Genomic DNA, 19511 nt, shown 5'->3' with positions numbered 1-19511 from the left:
CTGTGAAAGTTCCATCACTGGGTAAGTCTGTGTACTATGTATCATTTATAGATGACTTCTCAAGGAATACATGGATATATTTCCTTAAGAAGAAATCTGAAGTCTTTGACAGGTTTAAAGAATTTAAGGCTCTGGTGGAAAATCAGACAGAGAAGAAGATAAAGGTGCTAAGGACAGATAATGGTGGAGAATTTTGCAGCAAGGAATTTGAAGAATTTTGTAAGAAGTGTGGTATAGCACGGCAGAAGACTACTCCATATACACCTCAGCAAAATGGAGTCGCAGAAAGAATGAACAAGACGTTGATGGAAAGGGCAAGAAGCATGCTCAGTGGTGCCGGGTTAGGACAGGAATTCTGGGCAGAGGCGGTGGATACTGCACGTTACCTGATCAACAGATCACCCTCATCAGCGTTGGAGGATAAGACTCCACAAGAAGTATGGACTGGTAAGAAACCCTCTCTTTCACATCTGAGGGTATTTGGATGTGATGCATATGTACATGTTCCAAAGGAGAAACGAACCAAGTTGGATAGTAAATCTGAAAAGTGCATCTTTATTGGGTATAAGGATGGTTTAAAGGGTTATAAGCTTTGGAACCCAGTCACACGGAAGGTTGTGTACAGCCGAGATGTGGTGTTCAGAGAGGTAAAAGATGTTATTCAATCTGAAGTCCAACCAAAGGAACCTGAGAAGATAGAGTTTGAGCCAAAGGAGGAAGAATCAGACTCTGCAGCAGAGGAGGAATCAGAAGATGAAGAGCAACAAACTCCGGCTGTGAGAAGATCAGGTCAAGAAAGAAGGCAGCCAGAAAGGTATAGTCCATCTGCTTTCAGTTCAAATTTTGCTTTGTCTGTTACTGATGATGATCCCAGAACTGTGAAGGAAGCAGTGGATTCAGAGGATGGAAAACTCTGGAAAGAGGCCATGGTTGATGAAATGGCATCTTTGCACAAAAATGAGGCTTGGGATCTGGTAGAGTTGCCGGCTGGAAGGAAACCCATTGGCAGCAAATGGGTGTTCAAGAAGAAGACTAATGCAGAAGGAAAGGTGGAGAAATACAAAGCTCGGTTGGTAGCAAAAGGTTATTCCCAAGTGTCGGGAATTGATTTTGGTGATATTTTTTCTCCTGTTGCCAAGGTAGCTTCTATTAGATTACTTTTATCTGTTGCTGCTGCTTTTGATTTTGAGGTAGAACAGATGGATGTGAAGACAAAATTTCTTCACGGGGATTTGGAAGAGGAAATCTACATGAGGCAACCTGAAGGCTTTGCGGTGAAGGGTAAGAAAGAACTGGTATGCAAGTTAAAGAAGTCTCTGTATGGGTTAAAACAGTCACCAAGGATGTGGTATCAGAAATTTGATACATTTATACGGGGACTTGGCTTCACCAGAAGCAAAGCAGATCATTGTGTGTATTTTAAATTAATTGGTGACCGTGTTATTTATCTGGTCTTGTATGTGGATGATATGTTGCTGGTTGGAAATGACAAAGAAATTATCCAGGATTTGAAGACCCAATTGTCCTCCAAATTTGACATGAAAGATCTTGGTGCTGCAAACTATATTTTGGGCATGGAAATTAAAAGAGATCGGGCAAAGAGGAAGCTCTGGTTAAACCAGAGGAAGTATGTCGAGACAATACTGCAGAGGTTTAATATGCAGGATAGTAAACCGGTGAAGGTTCCTATTCCTGCAGGTGTGAGGTTATCTGCTGAACAGTGTCCCAAGACACAAGAAGAGGAAGAGGACATGTCCCGTGTTCCATATGCAAGTGCAGTCGGTACCCTGATGTATGCAATGGTCTGTACTAGACCAGACATTGCACATGCAGTGGGAGTATTGAGCAGGTTTATGTCAAAACCTGGGAAGGAGCACTGGACAGCAGTGAAGCGGGTTTTCAGGTATTTGCGTGGCACTAGTGATTATGGTTTGTGCTACCAAGGAAGACTAGGATTGGACAGAGTGTTGGATATTCATGGTTTTGTTGATGCAGACTGGGCTGGAGATCTGGATCAGAGAAGATCTACAAGTGGGTATGTGTTCAACCTATTTGGAGGTGCAGTCAGTTGGATGAGTAAGAAACAATCTGTAGTGGCACTATCAACTACAGAGGCAGAATACATGGCAGCCACTCATGCAAGCAAGGAAGCAGTTTGGTTGCAGAGATTGTGTTCAAGTATGGGGTTAGTACAGGGAGCTATAAGAATAGACTGTGACAGCCAAAGTGCAATTTTCTTGGCAAAGAACCCTGCTTATCATTCAAAGACAAAGCACATTGATGTTCAGTATCACTTTGTGAGGGATATGATAGAAGAAAAAAAGGTGTTGCTGGTAAAGGTGGAAACTTTGAAGAATACTGCAGATGCATTGACAAAATCTGTGAGCTCTGAGAAGTTCTCTTGGTGTAGAGAAACAATGGGTGTTTCAGGGCTGGAAAAATGACTAAGCTCTCCTGTGGCCCCTTGTGGAAAGAAAACAACAAGTGGGAGATTGTTGGGTTGTGTTATATTCTTTCCACGACTAACCTACGTAGTTAAACGGGGGGTTAGAGGGGGGCGGAAGCCCCCCTTCGTTGCGCCGATTGCGCAGCGAGGGGGTCACAGGGGGGTTTGAGGGGGGCGGGTAGCCCCCCTCTACGGGGTTTGGGGCAGCGCCCCGGGAAAATTTTTTTTGGACCCTATATTAGGTTGGGCGAACCTACCTATGGTTTTGTGCATGATTTTCGCACATGGTATTGGACGCGATGGTTTTTCGGTCCATGGTATTGAATGCTTCGGCATGTATAAACATGTATTGTAACATTGAAAGGAACATAATGAAAAATCAAGCTGGTAGTCCCGGTTTTGGGATCCAGGGAAAAATCTCTGTGCATATGTGTTTTATGGGTTATGCTCTCGCATTGTTTATTGTCTTTGTTTAAGAATTCGTATGCAGGTAATTTCTGTACAGGGTTAAAACCTACATTGAGATCAGATGATGGGATAGTGTACTATCAGTTGCAGGAATATTCCATTGAGGATATCTCTTGCATGTATAAGGAATTCATCTCCTTTAGGATTGTGCAGTTATTTCTGAGCTTTGTGAGTTATGTGAGAGGTGAATTCACACAGGTGGTAGCCAGAGGACCCAGGAGAAACTGCACAAGGAAATAGGAGGTTTGGAGGATTGAAGGAAGGCATATGTTGTGTCTATTCAGTTTATGAGCAACATTGAGGGATTGTACTGAGAGCTGCATAGCTTGTGAGCTAAAGCTTTGTGTAATCCGAAGATATTTCCACTTGTATGATAATACAGATATTGGGGTTTTTTAGCTGAGGCTTTCCCCAGTGTATTCTTCTGTGTTCATGTGTGATTGATTTCTCATTCTCTGTTATATGTGTTCTATTTGATCTTGCTCAAAATTAATTAAGCTTCTACAAGTTTGTTTGTAGAAGTAGATCAAGTATTTTGCTTTAATATATTGCATTATCAGGTGATCTACAATGAGAATTTCTACAATAAATTCCCTCGAGTGTCTCCTCTTCCTTGTGATGTCTTTCTTTCTAGCAACTAGCTACATAAAACTGTGTCATACCAGAAACCCCCCTTTGTTGAAGCTTCTATTACGCTGCTTCTCTGTTGTTGACAAATTTTTATCTGGAAATCCTCCCTCTTCATCGACTCACTCAGAGAGAGATTTACCATCAAAATCTTGCCCTCTTGGCCTAAACTGTGCAATCCCTTTGGGGATTCGAATTTCTGCATCTGCAGTAATTTAGAACTCTCTTCTTCCTTCAACGATGGGCTCTTCCGGCACCGTTATTTTGTTTCACCTGCACCTCTGATACCATGTGAAATTCCCAAACCTGGAATCCCTACTACAACAAACAGATGTTACTTCTCCTACTTGGTAATTCATACAAGTTATTTACTATTTTCTACAATTAATATAGAAGTAAATTCTCTGTAGCATTCACTCTTTAATTATTGTATGCGGAAACAAGAAATTAAACAAGAAAGAAATACACAACACATATACACAATTATTTTTGGACAAATGTCCCCTAAAATACCCAATGCGGGGAAAAAAACGTGCAAAAACTCTGAGGGTTTTATTATTATGCAATAGTAATTTCTGAATACAATCTCTTGATTCCTTCCTCGAAATCCATTTACGGAGAATATCACTGACAGAGAGATAAGTGAGGTTACCTCACACTATCACTAAAAATATTGGCTGATCCAACCACTAAATGAACTGCCCTTGGCTACCTTTGTGGTGCCTCCACGTCAGCCCAACATCACACGCTCTGGGGAAAATGTCACCCCTTCAACTAATCGATTTTCTACCCAGAAACTTCGATTTGAACCTTTTGGTCTCGTACGCCGGTGTTCGACTTTTGCAATCGATTCCTTCAACAAATTTTCAGATTCCCTCTTGGATTTTTCACTGTCTCCGCGTAGCTCTGCATCAACCTCCCTAGCTCTGCGCCGCCTTTGCTAGATCTCTCTTTGCCTTCTCTGTTGAGTATTCTTTGACCGAGAAAGATTTCCCTTCAGATACTATCCCTGGCACTCACTGCAAAAGATCACTATCGAAAATCTCTCCGGCAGCTGCTTTGCTTCAGAAAATCAAATTTTTTATCTCCACTCTGTGTGTTCTTCAAGTGCCCCTCAAGCCTCTTCTTATATCTTTTTGTTGGACAACCAACGACCTAGATTAACTTCTAATCAATGGATTAGATTATTTTTGCTTGATCCTCATCTTATTCTAGAAGTTACACCCACATTTTAGATTAATACCCATTAATTATTTTAATTTCCTAAGTTTAGACTTAGGGTCCCATTAAAAATAATTAATTATTTTAATAAAACTGTCTCTGGGTGGAATTTACCAAAATGATTTATGGGTATTGGAGAATGCATGTGTCTAAACATCCCTACAAATTTTGAGACTTAGAGCACATCCAATGCTACCTGAAATCAACATATCCGACCAAGAATAAAGACACCAACAATTGTATAGATATTTTTGTAACTATTTTTGGCATATGCTCCACCTTCATGACCAACATACATAAAAAGAGATCCTGAATGCTTCAACGAAACCTCTAAGGTACCCTTTCCATTTGACACCATTTCAATCATATTTGTCCTCATCTCTTGGTTGGATTTATCATTTTCAAACTTGGGATAGAAATTAGCACGAATTTGAGAACAACCAAAAGCCCGCTTGTCTACCTTCAAACCTTCCACAACAAGGCCCCTTAGTGACTTCCCTTCTTCAACCGGATTTCTTTTCAATATAGTATCCACGCTCTGCCAAAAAGCTGTTGATAATGGTTTTGCCCCAACTTGTGTAGCACCACTGCTACTAGAACTTGAGCTTTCACCAATCGCTATCATTGAAGGTTTTCCTTGATCCCCATTAATAGCTTCAAATTTCTTGGATGTTTGATTACTTCCCAGTGCTTCTAAATCAATTGATGCAAGGGAGTCTTCAAAATCTGATATGAAATCGTGCTCTTCATCACTACTCTTGTAATTATAATATCCAGGTTGTCTTTGCACAATCAGTGGACCAATTTTGGATGCATTTGACATTACTCCTTCAGACTCCTCTTCATTTTCAACTATCCCAGATGAGCTTCTTGACTTTGTCATTGAATTATATTCATTATTAGGACTAGCACTAATGGTAATCTCATTTCCTTGAGAAGATCCCAATTCAACATTTTAAACATCAATTTCTTGATTAGAACATTCTTCAATGTTAGTTTCCTTCATGTCAATGTATTCTCCCTTTAGACATGCTATAAATTATGCACATGATTTTTCTAATTTCTGAAACATTTCTTGAATTTTACTTAACTCCTCAATGAATTCAGGTCGAAAACTTAACGACATATTGTGCGGTGGATAACGTTCAAAGACTTGCATGGCTCTGATACCACTGAAGCAACAAAATTGTAGCTTGTTGACTTTAAATGTGAAATACACAAATGTATTTTGTAAATAATATTTTATTAATATATAAAAATGTACAAGTATATTGAATTTTACAATGAGGCCTTGCTTATATACCTAGGAAGGTGTCCTTTCATGATTGAGCATGTATTTTAGACATGCCTTTTCACTTAATGACTATTTAACATAATCATTATTTTTATTTTTATTGCTTATATTATTTATATTTATTTTATTTGTTATGAATTATATTCATAACATAGTACCTTTCCTTGAACTATTTTGAAGTTTATAACAAGTTACTTGGTGAATTTTCTAGTGTTTGAGGTGGAAAGTCTTAGATCTATTTACATATTTTCAAGGAAATCCTAACTGACCCTATATGTTCAAAAAACAATATAGGCATTAGTCTTCCCTTTTAGTCAATTATCTTTTATAAAATCAAATTTTATTTTATGTTTTACAATAAAATTAGGGTTTTCTTAGCATATATTTAATTATCAGGATAAAAATACTCTAGACATCTAGGCTTTCTATGTATATTTTTTTAATCAAAAAATCTACATCCTTTTTCATATCCTTGATTGAAAATCCTAGGGTTTTTCTTGTATGTCTAACTTGAAATGATTTTGCTGAATAAAAATGGTTTGAACATAAAATGTATAATAGTACAAATAATACTTATTAATTAAATAATATTTAGTATAATGAAATGACATGTCTTGAAGGGTATGACTATTATGAAAGGGCACGTCACTTAAGTAATATATGGGGCTTTGGTGTACTATTATCATATCAATTCTCTCCTACATTTATATATTATTATTTTATCCTTAATAGATATCTTTATTTTCTGAATATTCTATATTATTATTTTGTGAGCCATATTATCGTTATCACATTTGTTATCAAAGATTCATTTCTAATTTGGCCTTTGGCCACATTTTTATTGGAGTTAGTTTTCTAATCCCTAATTATTAGGCATACACACTTTTAACCACACACAAAAAAGGTCAGAGATTCTCTACCTTAGATCTTTGACCAGATATCGGCTTTTGGCCATTTAAACTCAAAATTTGTGAAGAAAAGTATTTGTTTATTGATAAAGAAAAAACGTTTTAAATCATAATATAAAAAAACAAAAAACGAAATGAATCACAAGAGTGAACATTGTATAATGGCATGGCTGCAAAATTAAAATATGACATATAATTGTATGAAAAAATTGATTGGAATGTTACCAACCAACTAATCAGTTTGTACATCAACGCACTAATTGTTTTGCATGTATAACTCTCTGTATCAAATTTTTGTTCCATACAACCATCAGATTTGTGTTGTACAACCATGAGTACAATGAAGTCAAAGCTATAATACCTTCATCAAAAGACTTCAAAAATTTCTCAAAGGTAATGTTTCAAGGAAGTCAAAAGTTAATATCAAGGATGCAAAAATAACATAACGAAGTTATCTTAGATAAAAACAAAGAATTTTCTCACTTAAAATATGACAGTAAAAGAATGCTTGCACAAGGAAAGAAGTAAAAAGCTATGAAGCAAAATATAGAACAAGAAAATGAAGGTCTCAAGAAGAAACCCAATGAAGACCTATTAGAACAAGATGAAAAAAAATTTCATCTAAAAATCCTTAATCAAAAGTTGTAACAAATCAAAAAGTCAAAAGATAATAAATTGAAAAGTCCAAATTTTAAAGATATCAACTGTATGCAAATAATGAAGGAAGTTCATGTCTTAAAAATCATAATCAAAATTTTCTCATTCAAATTAGGAAGCTTAAGAATGATAAGAAATCATTGGAAAATAGAATAGAACAAACTTATCTAGGCAAAATTATAAAAATCTTTAGATAAAAAAATCTAAGTTGAAGAAAAAGGAATCAATATTCATACATATAGTATTGTTAATTTTCTAGGGAACCAACTAGGATCAAGTTTTTCTTCACTTGATAACTACTTTAATGATCAATTAAACATTAGTTTTCATATATCATTAAATTCAATATCATTTAAGAAGTTATACAAAAGAAAAGTGTCAACTAAGAAATATGAAAGAGTGATAAAGTAACCATGAAACAAAGGGACAAGAGATACAAAAATTAGGCACACAACCAAGTCAAAACCCACAAGGGGAAAACCCATAAAAATTCTTCCTTCTAAAAGAAAGAGTTTCCAGATTCATCAACTAACCATAGTAGAAGAATAACCAAACTAGTAACCAAAGGCATGATCAAATGTCATGTCAAGAACCAAATCCCTTAAATTTCAAAAATTTCGGTCCTCCTTAGAATTTCGACATCCTCCTTAAATTTCGGCCCTCCTGTAAATCCACTGGGTCAGAGATGAAAGAGACCAAATTGACATGTTCAAATGAGGAGAAATGATCACCTTTATATAGCCTTCAAGTGGGGTTGAGTGGGTGCCTCTTAGGGGCCTATCCAACCTAATAAATTTTGGAGGCAAACTTAAAAATTTTAATTTTCATTTATTTTCAAAATGAAAATTCCGACCATGGCTAACATGTTTTTCAACAAAGATCACGATCTAGAAAAAAATAAAACCACTTGAAGTAAAGACATACTCTGACATTGTAGTACAAACAATGAATATTCCAAGCAAAGATCTAGAAATCAAATCAACAACATCAATATGTGAAAAATATTATATACCAAAAATAAGCAAAGAAAACACTACAAGCATGACAAAGGAAAAACATATTACAAAAATACCTTATAGACACCTCATCATAAAAGTAGATTCTTTAACCAGTTAGTGTATCAACATCATTTACAATGGAAACAACTTATGCTTAGGAAAATATTGATGTCGGAAAAGTTAAGACTCGCAATAACAAATAATCTTGAAAAACCTATAATTACAACATTTCACAGAAGAGCGAATAGGGATGTCTAGATCATTTTTTAGTTCCACAATTTTTCTCAACAATTTAGAAGTTCCTATCATCTTGTATCATTGAAAATGATAACTCCAAAAACTGGGAAAGATGCAAAGAGATCAGAAGGCAAAGGAAAAATATATCAAGCATTTTCATCAATATTCTTTGAAGACAACATTTCTCAAGGAAAGTGATATATATATATATATATATATATATATATATATATATATATATATATATATATATATATATATATATATATATATATATATATATATATAACGTTTAATTAAATAATGATGAATATAATAAAATTGACATGTCTCAAATGACTTGACTATTATGAAAGGGTACTTTGTTTAAGTATGTTTACAGGGTCTCATTGTACTATCATCATATTAATTCTCTCATACATTTATCTATTATTATTATTTTTATCATTAAGAGATATCTATATTTTCAAAATGTTATGGATTATTAATATGTGAGTCATATTTTGGTTATCACATAAATATGTTTTGTTGAATTTTATCGATGCATGATTACGACTAGACATCTTGTTTTGGTTGGTTGTTATATGCCTTGTAATTGTATATTTTAGAAGTTAATCTACCCTATATTTATTAATTATTTTAGCTCTATTTTTTTACTAGTTTATAATTCATTTCAATGGCTGAATTGTATTGTTGTTGTAACTTGTCTACTATTGTAATTTATTAAGTTTTATGCAAGTTTTACTAAAGCGATTTATAGTCCTCTAATTTGAGTGGTTTTGAGATTATTTTGCGTGATATTGTTTCTTAGTGAACACCCTAGATCAACCCAAGAATACTTTAAACCAAATTGATATTCATATTCATTGTCCACCTAAACCGTAACTTGTTGATACATATCTTTAGTGGTGAATTGTGCAAAAAATTAGGATATATTACACTTGATTATGGCTTGCCTTAGGAATCTTAATACCTAATAGGGATTACTATCTTGTGTTGGATTTATTCTTCACTAAACAAGGGAAGTTGTTGCTAAGGTGACAGTGGTAACACTGACGTTTCACTAAGCTTAACACTTTATCAAGGCGTCACATTAAGGTTCTAAATTTTGTGATAACATTTGGGCATCATTGTTTCAGATACTCGAGTTTTTTTCCTTACATATCAAAGGCCTATGCTTCAAAATTTTTGAAGAGTTCAAACCAAAGCCTAACACAAGTTTACACATTTGGTGATTGCATTGGAGGAATGAAATCCTTGTTCCTCATAGATTTATGAAGACCTTATGCTTGTAGAGAGAAGGCATTAAAGATTCACTTTGGTGACTTCACATATCATTGGTATGAGATAACACTTTGTTTTTGAATTTTTGTGTCTTTAAGCATGGTACCATGAGATTTCATGAATGGTAGCCTCCTTTTGAGCTTAAGAAGATTTTGGGATACCCAAATAAGCTTCTTTTGAAATGGGAAAATAATTTTCAAAAGATCAATGGTTCTCTTTTGGCTACACAACACATCTCATTATTCTTGAAATCTATCTCAAAGCTCAATGTAATACATGAGGACATATAGATAACTATATATATATCTATATATATATATATATATATATATATATATATATATATATATATATATATATATATATATATATATATATATATATATATTAGAAATGAGATCCAAAGAGTTGGACCACCCAGGGAAAGCATCTTCTTTTGCAAGTTTAATCCTTCTCTTCCTCAAATGTTGGGATCCCTATTATGACAAAGAAAAGGATGAAGAGGTTATTGAAAACTTTACAAAATTATTTTGTAAAAATTAACAACAAGAAGAACAAGGTCCTTGTGACCCAATCAAAGGTCAAGCACATGAAGAGCATGTTGATGGAGATCACATCAAAGATCACACCCCAAGTATTTATTGACAACTTAGAGCAAGAAGATGAAGAAAGTTATCAAACATTTGAAGATGAGTAGGAGCCATATCATGAGTCCATTAAAGAGGATGACTTTGATGAAGATTTAGATGATGAGAACATCTAAGCTTCCATCTTCCCTTCAAATAGATATAAGGGTTTGGTGAGTTCCTTCCTAGATTTTTGAGTGTTGCATCCTTTAATGATTTGGAAAGTGAATAAATTCCAAAGAAACACTTGGATTGGATAAATTTTTCATTTGGTGAAGAACATCATGACTATGAGATTAAACATATTGATAATTTTCTACATGTTGGGAGGCATAAATGTGATATGATTTGTTTTCATTTCGGTGGGGATCATATGTATGATACCAATCATTTCTCTAAAATCAATATTATATTATTGTTTCCTTTCGATCAATTATCATTTTCAGAAAATTCTCGTAATCACTTCCCACCATATATATACATTAATGATGCACATATTTGACAACATTAAGATGATATTTTCACATATTTGCTTCAACTATCCAAGATTGATCTATTGTATCCTTTTCATAGAAATTTATAGCCATATTCTATGAGATGTGATACATATTCTTTTGCACTTTAAGTGTTATATGAAGCTAAAAATTTGGAAAATTTTCAACCACCCTTCAATTCTCAAATTTTAGTGAACATTCATTTGCCAAACTGTCATGAGAGAAATATTATGGGGTCATGATTCACATAAGCCAATGAGTATCTCATTGTAGAAATTTCTGGCCATTTTTTTCTTCTTCATCTTTCCCTAAATATGTCATTGGGGATATAGTTGGGAATGATGCTCATGGTGCTAAAATGTATATGAGGTGAAAGTGTTTTCGACTTATGGTTTGTTTAAGGATTTCTTGCAACACATAAAAATGCAAGAAGACCCAAATGGGGATAATGTTTTTTCCAATATCTAAATGTACACCATTTTTTTCATCCATGTCCTTGTCAAGAAATCATAAGGCATTTTTCAAATTTCTTATGATTCCATCTCAAGCCTTGGGAAATGATGTTGTACATGGGAGCCAAGGAGGCCATTTATTAAAGTGTGTCCTGGTGAACATTTTGAGATACAAAGGTTGCATCATGAAAAAATTTCTTAGATAAAGGATGAGTCAACATTATTATATTGCAACCCCATTCAAAGATGGTTTGAGAAAAGTTGCAAATGCTCACATTAATCTTGGCATGATTTTTTCACTCACGTCCATCCTCATGAGTTGGATTCTATGTTTAGCCATAATATAATGCCTATACCAACTCATGATTAGAATGATTGACCTTGACAAGATGCAAGAATGACTTCTTATCAAGAACATTAGATTATTATAGTTGCAGGTTATGTTGTATATTTCATTTATGCACTTGATTGTGCTTCTTTGTTGATTACTTTTAATTACTGCTTGAATTTGTGCATCTATAGTGAGTTGCAATTTTGATATAGTATTGTGAATAAAATTTAAAAAGGCATGATAAATGATAAGTCCTTTTCTACATTTACTTCATACCTTCATATACTAGGGGGGTCATTTCTCCCTGCCCCTCTTACTAACAGTTTTATGTTATAATCTAGCAATAATTTCTGAGTGGTGTAGAGTGCAAATCCTAGAGTTCCAAAGATGTTAAGGTTCTTATGCACTCTACAATGAGCATATGTCCACATGTTGGAGACAATTGTTAACCCCTCTCTCCTTGGGGTAATTAGTGGATATCTTTTTCAATGATCCAAACAAGAAATAGTGATTCTAATGATGACATTCAAGATTCTCTAAACATTTACCCATAAATGCCTTTATTTATTTTTCAAGGATCTTCTAATATGATAATTACTTCTTATGATTTATTAAGTTATTCTTTCATGTATTCACATTCATCTTAAAGCAATTACATAAAAGATCTCAATAGCATAAATAAAAATGGCAGTATGATCATAAAGAGACAACCAAGCAAGAGACATAAGTATTTTACCATGGGAAAACCCAAATAACTTTTTCTGAGAGAAATTACTTAGTTCATCAAGAAATACATATAGTCCTTCTTGTCAAAACAAGATTAAATTGGCTAGCAATATTCCCAAGTCAAACATGGTAAATCCATCCACAAGATGAGATAAGACACTGCCTAAAGATTTGGTCAAGGCCAATAAAAGAAGCCAAAATTTAGAGCTGCTCCTTCCACATAAAAACTTAGATTGTTCCCAGTGAAGATGCCCATAAAATCTCGACTTATTGTGTGACACGTGTGAGGTCAAATGGAGAGAGAGAGAGAGCTCAATCTTCGTCTAATCTACTTCAACCTTCTTTTTCCCTTCTCGTTTACAAAAGATAGTTTGTTATGTTTGTGATCAGAATTGGCCAATAAGAGGAAGTCAAATGGAATATATGTAGTGATCCTGTGAGGCCTAATTGGTATGACCCTTCACTAGGGTCAACATGAAGTCGAATTTACATTTGGAGGAAAAAAATTAACATTTGAAAATTCAAAATTCCCTCTTTTTGAAATCAACATGAAGAACATGTCTTACATATATTTGGAGGGCTAAAATATCAATTATGAAGATCAGCCATAGCTAAAAAAATTCAACACTCCCTCTTAGCTAGGGCGGTATTCATAATGACTATATAGATGTTCTCTTGATGAATAATTTCTCTAAGAAAAGGTTGAGACAATGTCATTTATTACCAACATCAACATCATCCAATTATCATAATCTTGGTCAATAATTATGACCCATGGTAAATTAACAACATCAACTAGTCACCGTAATTTTGATTAACATCTCTGATCCAAGGTGTATCATCAACAACAGCTAGTCACCATAATTTTGGTCGGTGTGTTTAACCCATGGTATACAGACTAGTCCTGGTTCACCATCATCATGGTCAACATCTTTGACCCATGGTGAAATCCTAGGGACACACTCAATCCATTTGTGTAATCCTTGTCCTAATCCCAAAGGCCTCACTCCACATGAGTAATTCTAGGCCTAATGCTAAATGTGCTCATTCAACCTATTTGGAGAGTAATTTTAAGGTTAATTCTGAAAGGCAGTCACCCAACTATATGATTGAGTAGTTATGGGTCTCCAAGGCTATTATTCCTAATCTTGGTCAACATACTTAACCCAGGAAGAATGACTATCCTCTGCCACACCATTCTCCCTAATTTTGGTCAACATACTTGACCCAAGTAGAATGACTGTCCTTTTCTAGACCATTCTTCATTCTCATATGATGTCTCGATACTAAATCTCACTGTGCTTTGGCATGTAATCATGGTAGTCACTTCCACTTCATCAAACAATTTTGTGAGTAGTCTATGAAGCCATACAACTTCACAACTCACCAATAAAGTTCTAATATATTTGACCTTTGTAGTACTGAGCCCAAAAAATGTTTGCTTATTGGTCATCCAATAAATCATAGTGGATCCTAAACTAAAGTAGTGTCTTCATGTACTCTTTCTGTCTCCCACACTCACTTCTCAATCTAAATCTATGTATTCTTGTAGGTATACTTCATCACTTCAATTTATTTCCAATTGTACTATGCAGGTTTCAACACATGTTGAACTGCGTGTCTTGGCTTAACTATAAATTGACCGAAATCCTTTACTGGAGACATCATCTGGTAACCCTAACTCGGTTCTCATTCTGAAATAAATCTTGTTGTGGAAATCCTAGCTTCTCCTTCCGCCACTACAACTTTCTAGTTACTGTAGTATATCAACTATTTAGCCATGACAATCCATTATCCCAAAATATCTAAGTGATCTCAATAGTTGCATGCTTCTTTTGATCAAGGGAGAAATACATCAAATCTAGGCCCTTCATATCAAACCCAGAGGTCAACTCCCTCTGAAGTTAAAACAAGGCTTCTTGAGAAAGCCCTAAATACTCCCTATGTTACAGAACCAAATCTTTCTACCACTATTGCTCCATATGACACATGAGTCCTGCTTCTGTCAGAAACAAATCATATAGGATCATTTTTTATCCATCAATCCAAGTTTGAGTTACAATATTCTATTTGCAAGCAAGAGATTGTTGGCATTGTTGTCATTGATGACAAAGGATCAACATGAGCAACAAGAGAGGTATGCATGTTGATTCTTGTTATAACTTGATGCATTATGGTTTTGTGAGATGCATTATGTAGTAGAGGTACAAGGCAAGGCATTGATGTATGCATAATTGATGTTGTGATGCTTGTGAGCAACAAGGCATAACAAAAGAATGTAGAACAAAGAATATTGCAGAGAGGTGCAAGGCAAGGAAATATTATGCATTGAGTTATGCTTATGTTGAAGCTATGTTGTGAATGAGCTTGTTATTGCTTGCATATGCTTGTTGTTGTTATGTTCTATATTGTTGTTAATTTGTTATGCTTAATGGCAAAGGTATGTTGCTTGATGCTTGCTGTTTGATGCTTGTTATGTTTATGATGGCTGGAAGAAGTATGTGAGGAGGTATGAGTAGCAAGGTATGCTTTATTCATAAGCCATGTGGGTCTAAAGACACAATTTGTGGCATGAGATTGGAATGGGCTTCAAGTGGATCCTAATTTTGTCAGCTTGCAGGATTGTTAAACTCAAATCTATTGCAGGAATTCTATCGATGGGAAAGGCAGATGGAAAACAGTGAAAGGATATCATGGGAAGTTAGGGGAATGGTTCTTACAACAAGAATTATTTTCATAAGCAAACGAAGAGACCATAATTAGCGAAAACAAGAAGCATTTCAATGAACTAAAAATATGTTGGAAGCAAGAGTGAATCAACAAAGGTAATGGTTATCTTGATCTGTAATTCCTTGCATGGAGGTTAGTCAACCTTTGATGATCGAAGCTTTGCTTTGGCACCCTGCATGTGAATTAGTTAAACTAGCCTCATATGGGTCCCACTCATATTCACATACACCACTCCTAAGTTATATTTTGTAAAGATATAGCACATTAAAATTCATCTCTTTTGCAAAAGAGAACATTATATATCTCGAGAAGAGGCTTTGACTACACGACAAAGTAACCCAAGGAAAATAAAATACAAAATATAAATGAAATGCAACATCCACACGTGATACCCAAAGAACTAGCAAAGGACACCATAACATGTACATAAGAGAATTTACAGAAAAGGGTTTGCAAAGGAGAATGAAGCAAGTAAAATTTAGATAGTTCAAAGAGACTCAATGGAACGCGAAAATGAATATTTGTAACATTATGAGGAGAGTCAATAATGCAGAATATGATCAGTAAAGTATGGATAATAAAAATGACAGAGGCAGATGTGACAGGGACACTGTCAAAAAATCAGTGAGCTTAAGCGGATTGCAGATTCTCAGAATATTCAGGAATTTGACGGATCTGGGTGCGGTCAAAAAATTGACCGCACCCATGTCCGTCGGATTCCCGAATATTCCGAGAATCTGCAATCGACTTAAGGATGGCCGCAAAAAATGACCAGAATGCAGTGCTGCTCAAACCACAGAGTTCACACAGAGACAACAAAGATGTTACTTAGACCATCCAAGTGCGTTCCAACAGGTTATATGTTGCATATGTTGGGTTGTTGGCGTGTTAATGTTATGGTTTGCGTGGGATATTTTATACAACCATCCAACTTTGTTGTTTGAATGGTATTTGACCTCCGCTATAAGAATGGTATTAACGTTGGATATGACGTATGCCATTAATGTTGGATATAACAGACGAAACAGTCAATGCGTAGACTTGTAAAACAACACAATGACATAACGAACAAGTAGCCAACACATAGAATAACACAAAGAAAGCAGGCTGCCACACAAAGAGAGCAGGATGTGCCAACACATAGAAACACAGTAACGATAGTAATGCTCAAAACACTAAAAAATTCTGAATGGGTATGTTTTAATTTGAATGGCCATAAGTGACAGAGATGACGAGCAATGCAGACGACAGGAACACATTATCCAGCAATGTCTAACGCATTAATATTGAACGGATTATTTGTATATTGAATGCATTATTGGTATTATTGTTGAACCTAGTATCAAGGTTGAACGCATTATATTATTGGATTGGTTAATAGTTGCAGTGTTAACATTACATTACAGAGTTCATTATTACCAACGTTCACATTACATTACAACGTTCTTTAATACCAACATTAGTGGCATTATGCAATGTTAATACATTTGCATTATGCATTAATACATTGGCATTATGTAGCATTAGGGGCAACGTTAATACATTGCAAGCATTGATATTATGCCAATGCTAATACATTGCCAGACATATTGTGTCATTTTGTATATTATAGTGGAAACGTTCATATTGGGACTGACAACGTTCTTACATTGCCAACATTACAATTGATAGTAGTGTTATTATAATTGCAGAAGCATTATTGGCAGCGTTATTATTCTTGCATTTCAGAGGCAGAAGCATTATTGATGGAGCAGTGGAGTTAATATATTAAATCAGTGAGAAGTATATATTACATGGATAATACAGGCGTTGATTGGAATTGATTAAATTCATGCATTATTATAGGTTATTTCGACGTTGATTCTATACATTATTATTGGTTAATAGCTGTGTTGGCTCATACACGTTGGTCAATAACTGTGTTAGTGCATACAATTTGTTGATTGATAGTTACGTTGGTGAATACAATCTACAATGTATGCGTTGGCTAATAGCCATGTTGGATCATATACAATGTATGTGTTAGTTAATAGCTGCTGCGTTGGTGAATACAATTTGTTGGTTGGTTAATAGATAGATGAAATGAACACACAATCTTCTGAAATGTGCAGGTTGTGGAATTGGAGGTCACACTTACTATTCGATCGTCAGCATCAAAATCCCTCGTCAACACATGGAATGGTCAATATTTCCTAGTCGATATTTGTCGTGCCTATAGCAGTGCGGATATTCTCATCCATTTAGTGACCAATATATTCTAATGCGTGGTATAGCCTATTAGTGTGTGTATCACCCTACGCGTATTACAGTGCGTGCGTTCATTGAAAATTAAAGTGCGTTCAAGGTCTTCATCCAACGCACCAACTGCACTAATTTTATCTCCTCTGGTGATGTACAAGCCCAAGACAAGTTTCATAGAATAGACACCCTCATGAGACTCATCCATAATGAGATTGGTGTCCTAATCATATCCTTTCAAAATACCCACTACGTTATGGCCATCATTGGTAATGACGGATATTGTTTCATCGACCAAATCCTCCCAGCCAGACATAATAGACATTGCAGAATGCATATAAGAAGTGGCGCACAATAAATGCGCAGGAGGCTTTAATGCTTACACTATGTCTTTATATCCTATTCTTATAGTAAATACCAAGTCAAATATTGAAAGAGTAGCATCATCTCTAAAGTTTCTATTGAAGAACAAACTTATAGTGATATATAAGAAATAATTAGTTGGCATTCGTTATTTGTAGTCGAGGTTTGAGTTGTAAATGTTTAGATAGAAAGAAATGAAGAAGCCCAACTTAACATATTCTCCATCAACAATGTCGAAATGGCAAGCGACTGAGTTGTTACTGTCTATAGTAATGGTGCAATAATTGATGCAAAGAAATCTTCACATGCAATCAAGGTCGGCTTGGCTCAAATGCTTAGAGGGGGTGTTATAATGGACGTTGTCAATGTCGAACAAGCTACCTGAAGAAGTTGGGGCTACTGTTGTGATGGCATTGGAGTGAGTCCCTACTGATATTAGAGATCAAAGGGGAGTGGCTCGGATAAAAGATCCTGGTCTCATTAATGAAATTAAACATCCGTGACCATCCTTGTCATGGCCAGGGCAAGAATAGGTCATTTTGTTGAAGCCCAAATCCTTGAGGCAATTGGTATTGATTACATTGACGAGAGTGAAGTGCTCACTTTTGTACCTGTGACATGCATCATATCCACAAACATAACTTCCATACACTGTTGGTTTGTCTATGGATGCCGGAACCTTGGTAAGGCACTAAGAAGGATTGTTGAAGGAGCTCCCATGATCAAGACTAAGGGAGAAACTGGCACAAGCAATGTCATTGAAGTTGACACATACATATGAGGTTTGTTTTGGATGATATACAAAAGCTTTAGAGCTTAGATGATGACGAGGCTTTTGCCTTTTCCAAACAAATTGTTGCTCCATATGAACTTGTGAGGCAAACTAAACATCTAGGAAGGCTTCATGTTGTGAATTTTGCACTGGGAGTTGTTGCTACACCTGCTAATGTTGCTTTGATGATGATGCATCTGGGATGTGATGGGGTTTTTGTTTTTGCAATTGAATTAGAGAAATTTGAGGTCTAAAAAGGGCCTTTTAAGGAATATTATAAAATAATAGGGGAAATAATAAAATAACATTAGATGACATCATCAAATTTGGAGGAGAAAAGAAAAAAATTGTTGAAATATGTAACTAGGTTTGGTCTTCATAATGACATATGTAATGTTGATTTTATGTATTTAATGAAAATAAAAAAATAAATATATTATTATTGTGCTTGAGCCATGGGTTTCATGCTCAAGGGAAATTTATTTTAGTTTAAGCTCCCATTGAGAGCTTCTAGGATTTGTCATTGAGTCTATAAAGTGAAAAGAGTCATTGTCATGTACGACCCTTATTGGGCATGTTACATAGTGTAAGAAAATTATTTGAGTCAAATTAGAGTCAAAAGGCCCTCCAATACCATAT

General features: G+C 35.1%; 2 pseudogenes; one reads left to right on the top strand and one right to left on the bottom strand.

Annotated features, from left to right (window-relative positions):
- Positions 1–17756: 17756 nt before the first annotated feature.
- Positions 17757–18062, bottom strand: LOC149156936 (sm-like protein LSM8 pseudogene; annotated as a pseudogene).
- Positions 18063–18338: 276 nt separating this feature from the next.
- LOC149156935 (putative pyridoxal 5'-phosphate synthase subunit PDX1 pseudogene) lies at positions 18339–19126 on the top strand (annotated as a pseudogene).
- The last annotated feature ends 385 nt before the right edge of the window (positions 19127–19511 follow it).

The sequence above is a fragment of the Pinus tabuliformis genome, chromosome 9 (genome assembly GCF_031772625.1).
Source record: "Pinus tabuliformis cultivar Carrire ecotype Pingquan chromosome 9, CPIR1, whole genome shotgun sequence".
NCBI lineage: Eukaryota > Viridiplantae > Streptophyta > Pinopsida > Pinales > Pinaceae > Pinus > Pinus tabuliformis.
Note: the sequence above shows the minus strand (reverse complement) of the source record. Positions and strands in the feature narration are given on the sequence as shown.